This window comes from Crocodylus porosus, unplaced genomic scaffold, assembly GCF_001723895.1.
Source record: "Crocodylus porosus isolate Cpor-Errol unplaced genomic scaffold, CroPor_comp1, whole genome shotgun sequence".
In the NCBI taxonomy this organism is placed as follows: domain Eukaryota; kingdom Metazoa; phylum Chordata; order Crocodylia; family Crocodylidae; genus Crocodylus; species Crocodylus porosus.
Window position 1 is genome coordinate 128,273,475 of NW_017728943.1, and position 8,359 is coordinate 128,281,833.

Sequence of the window (8,359 nt, forward strand, 5' to 3'; positions counted from 1 at the left end):
AGAAAGAGAACCCACCTTGGCTAAACAGGACAGTCAAAAAGCCCAAGGTTGAATGGATTCATTCTTCACTAAGCTGTGTAAATTGAACTGAAAATCAAGTGAACAGACATTCACTTTTGATTCTAGAAATGCAGCCACATGTTTGCTGTGTCCGAGGCCAGACGACGGTAGAGGTACTAAAGCATGGCTCTCTACTTGGCTGGAGCACTGCTTGGGCCAGTGCTAGCCCGGCCACCCTGGGATGGGGGGGCGGTTTGTGGGGGAAGTGCAAGGCATCCTGGGATGCTAGGATATTGGGAGTTAACTTGAATCTGAAGGGGATCTAGACAGAAGTTCAATAAATGGATTTAACTTAGATCAGTTAAATCTGATACTACATCCACCCAGGTTTATTTTAAACCTGTTTTGGCCACTTTGAAAGCAGTTTGTGTGCACTGAACTTCTATTATGTTACAGATTTGAACTGATTTCCAGTCACTTATACCAGACCATGTATAATTTCTGTTCCTAGCCCTTTTGTATAAACAATTTTCTGGGACTCCAAGAGGGTCCAATGAATCACACTTATGCACCTACCTACACTTTCATGTCTAATAGATGGGAAAGAATCTGATCCCTTGCGTTTCATTTCAGATGCAGAATATTTCAGAGCTAGTCCGTCTGTTTCAATATCGCTAGCTTTGAGCATCCAAATACCATGAGTCTGGCAAAAAAGGATTGTGGGACTGGCTTAAAAATGATGAAATTTTAATAAACAATAATTCTGGGAATCTCTTTATTTGCCTTTTTTTAAAACCAGTCTCAGCCTTCTAAGTCTTTACAAGCTTTTCATAAAGACCATAAACTGAGTTTTTTAAATGAGTTTCTCATGTAATCAAGTGATTCCAGGAGCTTTTGGAAGTAAAAGACATCAAATATTGTCAGATTTGCAACAAAAATCATGAGTTGGCATACAGAAAAACCTCTCTCTCTCTTTCTCTTTCTCTCTCTCTCTCTCTCGCTCTCTATCTCTCTGGGTCATGGAGACTTTGGCATTTGTTCTTTCTTTGCTGTTCCCCTTAATCAAAAATAAATCTTCTCTCTTGCCCTTTGTTTATGGGAAAGCATATTAGGCAAGTTCTATGAAGCAAAAAAGAATTACTCTGCTCATGTGGAGGGGGCTTTGCATTCTTAACTGGAATGCCCTTAAAAATGCCTCTGACTGCTGTTTTTAGACTGCACTCAGCCCTACCAAGCTCTGGTGATACCAGGCCTGAAAATGAGTGGTGATGTGGGAAAATGGGGCCTCTTTTAAGGTTTCTGTGTCACTGTCAGAGCATTCAGGCATGTGGAGACACGCCAGTCCTGGTGTGTGCTTTTTTTCTTTTTCTTTTTTCTTTTTCTTCTTTTTTTTGGTTTTGTTTGTTTGCTTTAACAGCTGCTAATAATTATATTATCCTGCTAAAAAGGTAGTTGTGGGAAATCTTTGACAGCAGTAAAGTGATAGCAAGGCAAAGATGCTATTCCCCCTCCCCCCAACCCTTTCTCCATGTTAGCTTTCTGATACAAACAGCATTCCTGCCTCATTCCCTTCTGAAGTTAAAAGACTTAAATTCTTTACAAGGAAGGTCATCCTTTCATAGCCAAAAGTCTGTTTGCTTTCGTCTCCCCACTCACTTTCAAATAAAAGCTGAGAGTGTACACCAGCCTGCTGCAACCAGCTCCAAAATTAAGCATAATGAGCTCCAAAAAGGGACTATTAATGCATGTTTCAGGCACAGAATGCTTTCCAGCAACTCTTCCAAGAATGCTCTGAGGATTGTTCTGACGCTGACCTGATCAACAGTTAAAGAGCACCTAATGTACAAACCAGTTACTTATTGTTCAGAGCCTTGCTGTGCTTACTCCAAAGAACACAGTCAAGTACTTCTAACAGTATTAAATATTATTTATTGACCTCCCATTGCTTGTAATAATAACCTTTTAGAGGCTAGAAAATAATGTTTTCTTTTCTCCTGCAGATCTTGTCCTATCAAACATTATATTTCCCCCTTCTGGTGTTTCTAACAGACCTTGAAATTAACATTGCATTTATGTTGGGGATATATAAACACTTGCTTGTGCTCCAGCCCCACTATCATCAATCAAAACACCCAAAACACAAGAAATGTAATGTGGATGAACTCCCCTTCCATTCTGGAGATAATGGGACAGATTCTGCCTTTAGATTTAAGTGTGGTCAAGAGTTGTTACATGTGTGTTACAGAGGCAGAATCTGACTCAAAAGTTAGACCAGTGATTGTTGCTGCAAAGCTAGAAGGATTTTTTTTTAAATACATCCATGTAAACATTGGCCACTGGGAGATTTTTATTGCTCAGTGGCAGAATACTTAAAAATAAAAGCAGGTAGCTACTAAGTCCTTCCAAAATTTAAAAGAACTTGAAACTGGACAAGATTTGGGATCAAACCTAAACAGTAACATTCCTATGCACCCTGAATGAATCCAGTCTCATGAGAAATAATTTGGCTTAAAGTGAAATATGAAATATGGCTTTGTCAGACTGTCTTATAGTTAATGAAATGGCAATTATTCCACTTACATTAGCAATTACCAGTAAAAGAATTTATGATTTACTTTGAACAGTTTTATTCACTGAAACATAACATTTCAATAAAACTGTTATACTACTATTAAAGGCTTATTGCACTGAAAACCCCAGTAAAAACTCAGCATGTTTCAGGGTCACATTAGCTACCAGCAAGTAGGTAATATTACTTCAGTGCTATTTAAAAGGTGCCCCTTCTTACCAGGATCTTTTCTTTCCCCATGAAAACATAAATGTGAGAAACGAGCTGAAATGTAAACACTTTGAGGCATGTAGAGAAGAGATACACCAGAAGCAGAAATTCTCGTTTGAGGAAAGCATAGTAATATAGGCTTGCACAAGTATTCTGAGTTCTAAGGAGGGGTTTTCCATAGCTTGTAGCTAACTGTTCATGCATGGAAAGGCTGACACTGCAAAACTGCTGGTGTGGGGGAAGGGAGAGAGGAATGGGAAGGGAAGCAAGAGGGAGAAAGAATCCTGCATGCTGCTTTTTGCCTCTAGATTCCTATTCGAGTTACTGCTTGAGACACTTACCAGGATATTAGGCATAATAGAGCTGATAAAATAATCACACTTGCAAAGTCTGTACATGTTTAAAGACTGCCAGAACTTCATCTGTATCGTGGGTTCCCATACAGGAAATAATGCTGGGTGATTTATAGCATTTTATTGCACCGCTTGGCCATTGCTAACATTTTCTTCATTGAGTCGTGACAGAAGCTGCAACTCAAATTTTCACTGTGCATTTTGCCCGCTTTCCTCCCCGCCCCTTCTTTTGTCTTTCCTGGGTGAACTTGCACTAAGTTAAAAAGGAGATAAAAGTTTATAGAACCAGATGAGAGTGGAGGGGCTAGGCTCCAAACACAGAGCCATTGAGCATATTGCCAGACTTTTATCTAGCCTTACAGAAAATAGAGTATCCAGAAAAGGGTGATTATAAAGGAGAGTGACTTAGCCTGTAACTTACACAAAAATTCTTGGCAAGAGTTACTGTATTTTTTTTAAACAAACAAAACAATATTTCCTGGTTGGCAGTTCCCAAAGCCCTTCCTTGTTCCATTTTTTGGCACATTGTTGAAAGTTCATGCTGATGTATTTCCAAAACATGGCCATTGAGTAAATCTTCACACACCAAAAAAGAGTCCTCTCTTTCATAAGGTCTCATCTAACTTCTACTGCCCTGAGTGACTTGCAGGGTGTAAAATTAGGGTCAGTATCACAAAGGCGCAAGCTCGTGTCAGGTTTATAGGCAGAACTGGTTATGCCACCGAATACTAAGACTGCCCAGCATAACATTGTAAGGTCCTGGTTTCAGTTGTTCAAATTATGTGCAATCAGGTCCTCTGAAATAAACTTGGAGCCCCAGGAGGACCTTCCAAGAGGGGCAGATCTAGATTGGCCAATATGGCAATTCCTCAATTGCCTGAACTTGCAGACTGGGAGATCAAAAAGAAACATGATCAAATTGGGCTACTCTGCTGATACGAATATATGGGAGTGCAGTGAAATGCAGAGTATGGATGGAGTACATGCTCGTTTACCAACACCTTGTTGAGACCTGTCTGAAGGAGGACCTCACTGCAGCAATGGAAAGAGCCATCACTTGTGCATGATGCTGGAAAAACACTGAATTCATGACAAGGACATGAGAAGTCACTCAGAACTTTGCCAGATTCCAATTGTTCAGTCTAAAAATATTCATGCTGGGTTTCTCAGACAGCCATCTCTGAGCATGAGACTAGGAAAAAATATGTTGTTTTGCACATGTTCAAAAATTCTAGTGACCTTTTATTTGAAAACACTAATGCCTCCATGCTTTGGAGCAGGGACTTGAAATTTGCTGCTATTTAAATTAAGGAGGTGCTTTTTGCGATCCATCAAAATGTACCCAAATTTTCCCAACTTCAAAAGCTTTTGAAAAGCTGCAGTTTACCTGCACCCGATAGACTTTAAAAAAAAATTGTGTTCATGTAATTAAAGCTATTATCATAACTCTTATGTTATGTTATGTGCCAGGCAGATGAATTAATGTTGCATAGGCGACCTTAATTTTAGCATTTCCTAACTTTTGACTTTTCAGTTTTAATCGTGGTCTTTTAATAGTTTGTGTGTGTTTTCGTGTGCGTTATATATATTTATGATACAAATAGGAGGAAAGGTCTAGACCAGTGTTTCCCAAATTGCTGTCTGTGGGCCCCATGATCGATAAAGCCATGGTAACAGGTTAGTGAATCTCACTGGCCCATCCCCTTACAAGTTCACTGTTAAGGGTACCAGCTGGTTCACAAGAATTGTTAAGGACTGACGGTAGTTTTTTTGTCAGAAAAGTTTGGGAACTGTAGATCTACAGGACAGAGTACTTGGCAGAGTACTTCAAAAAATGGATGTTCAATTCCTTGACTAGCTTCAATTTTTCAAGCATGTCCTTGTGAAAGTCACTGTGCCTCTGTTCTCTATCTGTGTTGTGAAATTCACACCATTTCTCCACAGGGGTATTCTGTGGGTAAAGGGCTTCAATGTATGTGAGTTATTCAGATGTAATGATGTCAGGACTATATATACTGGGGGAAGCTATAATCAAGAGCTTCCTGAAACCACAATAGTTCTCACTTCCTTCAAAGTAACTGTAACTGAAGACTGTCTAATGTTAGTCATATTTTATAGGGTATCACAGTAGCACTTAGGAACCCCAGTTATGAACTATGACTATACTAGGCACTGATGGAAGAAGATAATACTACTAGGCTTCCAAATACAACTCTGCATCATCAGCATAATCTTTTTAAGTAGCCATTGTGATGTGTGTCTTTCTGCACTTTTGCAATATTTCTTTTTTTTGGAGTTTTATATTAAAAAAGAAAATGAATGTGAACCAGAAAGCTCTTTCAGATACAGAATTGATGGCCTCCCTCCTTCGGCTTCTTTCGGATGAGAAATGTCATATTAGCTGTCAGTAGTAATGCTGCCAATGCTTGCATTTACGCAAGGAGTTAAAAGCAAACGCCAGTCTGTTGCCATTAAACTTCTTCTCTGATCCCAGAGAGTTTGCACAGGGCTGAGAGGCTTTGAAAGAAAAGCAGGTTCCTTGTCCCCTTTGACATACAAACATCTCAGGCAAGTTACCGTTTGTTTATTCCACTGCAAACCTCAGAACAAGCTGCAATTCAGGGCTCTTACCTTCCATAACATGACCTTTCAAGTGTATATGTCCCTTCAAACATTTGAGTTCAGTGAGATAGAATTAAAATCATTGACCTTTTATTCTGATCCACCTGATTCCCCCCCTCCCCCCCACCCATTTTATATCCTTTACTTTTAATAACCAAGAAGCACATCTGCAGGTTTTGTCATAAACACTGAAAAAAGCATTAGGGGTTGTGAAGTACCTTGGAAAAATCTAAATTAAAGAACATACTGCAGCAATTTATGTTTAATCTCTGAGTTATTACACAGTGCAGCTGACAGTCTGCATTCGGCAGAACTTGGAGTTTGTTTGGTTCCCTCCTCATCCCAACCCCCTTCCTCTTCACGCTGCCTGCCCCCACCCCCTAGAAACCAGCAGTACAAAAAAAAAAAAAGCTACAGAGGAATTTCACTCTCCATTGGGGGTCTAATATGTAAAACACACACAAAGGACTAGTTCCTGTTCTGGTCAGGGAACTAAAAAGGGATACATTTCTAAGAAGTATCAAATAACATTGTCAAATAAACAACAACAAAAGAACCTCGTTTACTGGAATGGCTATGTAGCTCGTTAATTGATGATTTGAAAGATCTTGAGCTTCCTTTCTTCTAGTCAGGGCCACTCTGCCAAGAATCTGCTGCACTGTTAAAGTCATCACATTACTGTCATCATTTTCTAAAACATGCCATTGCCTTTGGTAGTGTTTCAAATGTATAAAGGAGAGAGAGGGAATTTGGGGAGGGGGGAACATACAAGGATGCATCCTGACTTTCTGCACTTCAGCTGAGAGAAGTTAACCCAAAGGAATGAAAGACGCGGGCACCCAGGCCTGGCTGACAAAGCAAAAGCAAGGGAAAGCAAAAGAAAGAATGATACTACCAAGGGGTGGGGTTCTGTTTTTCTCAGAAACGTGCTGCACTATAGGACTGTGCCTTTTATTTTTGGCGCAAATTGCCATAGCAAATTATATAGCTTATCAGATGTGGTTTGTTAGGCTCAACAAAGAAACCACTGCAAGGACTTGTTTTCCTTGTTGTCTGCACCCAGTTACGAGTTTAGCACAAATCAGATTCCTCATGTTGTACATGAACAAGGTTAAAACTCCAGTAGTCTTGTTTTAACAGTAACTGAATTGAGCCTGATCCGGTTACAAAGCAATACAGTCCAATTGGGTTGAATCTCTGTCTCTATACCAAAACTACAATGACCTGCATGTTCACATTGATGCACAGAGATTTAATAGCACGTTTGTATATGAATGAAAGTACATGGACTACATTCAACCATGATGTAAGCATATGCTTGAATCCAGCTCAAAGTGGGATGCACACACTTACTCCAAGAAGGAATCTGCCCCCTTGGCTTAAGTAGCAGCTACGGGCACAAAGAGGGTGCAGAATCACAATGGTGTGCTCTCTTCCCCACAGGCTAGCTGTGCTAGAGGTGGCACACAATTCCACTGTCCCTTGAGCAGTCATGGAAGGCCCTGTGGACAAATAACACTCTAACACTGGTGCAAAAAACTAAAATAGATTACATGGATGTAAGCCATGCTGGGGTCTAGAGCAGATAGACAAAACAAGCTCTCCTGGGAGTTGCTCACAGTAGGCGCTATTATGATATCTCTCCACTAGGTGGTGAGAGAGCCACTAAAAGACCACAGGATGAAGTGAGGTTGGGCTCATGAAAGCTTATGTTATATATAGATCTCTGACTTAGGCTGTACTGTGCAAGTCTATCCTGCCTTCTGCTTGACTTCAGACTAACATGGCTAACTACCTCGCTCTGTAAACAGCTATCCCAGGGTGAAACAGATCAGAATTGCGGACAGATGAGACATTTGCTGGTGTCACGTAGTTAGTGTGAAGGATAATGACTACAACTTTAAGGATGACTTTATACTGGACTAGACTGCCTGCCTCTGGGGAGGGCTCCACCCACTTTTACACTGATGTGAAAAGCAGATTACCCTGATGTAAACATGCAGCGTGTCCACACCCTGAGTCACCACACCTGCTCTCCCTCCCTCTTGCTCTGGAATGCAAGCCATCTTTGAAGCAGTACAGTTCATGTTCCCCCTCTCCACTTAAGCTTGGACAGCAGATTTGGTCAGCAAGTGCAAGGGTAGAGCCAAGGTACAGGTAAGGTACACAAAGAGGAAATAGACTCCATATGAGATTCTCAAGTGCAGATATATGTTCAGGGGAGGAGAGGAAATATTGCACGTTCTAGCTGTAAACAAAAATGGATTCATGTCACATCCGTCTTTGATTATTTCCAGCATTATGTAATTCAATAGGTTTGCTGTCTTGATTAGAAAAGCAGGATAGAATTTTAATTGTGAATCTCTGGTAGGCAAACTGGATAGATGTTCCTGGAAAAAAAGTTGGATGGCAAAAAAAGTTATTAGAATGCAGCTTTCTACAGTCAGTGTTTCACTTTGGTTTATTCAATTATCTGCAGTTATTTCTGCTCCTGCAGAAGCTCTTTCCTTTAAGAAGGTAAGCAGCCAAGTTTAGCAAGATGACTAAAAAGATAAAAAGCTGTGTTGAAGGGTGTACCTATGCCATGGACTCTACCAAGCTCACA

At 40.4% G+C, this 8,359-nt stretch overlaps 1 long non-coding RNA gene across 1 annotated transcript in view; it reads right to left on the minus strand.

Moving 5' to 3' along the window:
* The window catches only part of LOC109320171, a 54,512-nt gene extending 51,619 nt beyond the window's left edge, over positions 1–2,893 (minus strand). Inside the window, exon 1 of the long non-coding RNA XR_002103740.1 lies at positions 2,789–2,893. This is a non-coding gene — a long non-coding RNA (uncharacterized LOC109320171). The remainder of the gene's footprint in view (positions 1–2,788) is intronic.
* Positions 2,894–8,359: the final 5,466 nt, after the last annotated feature.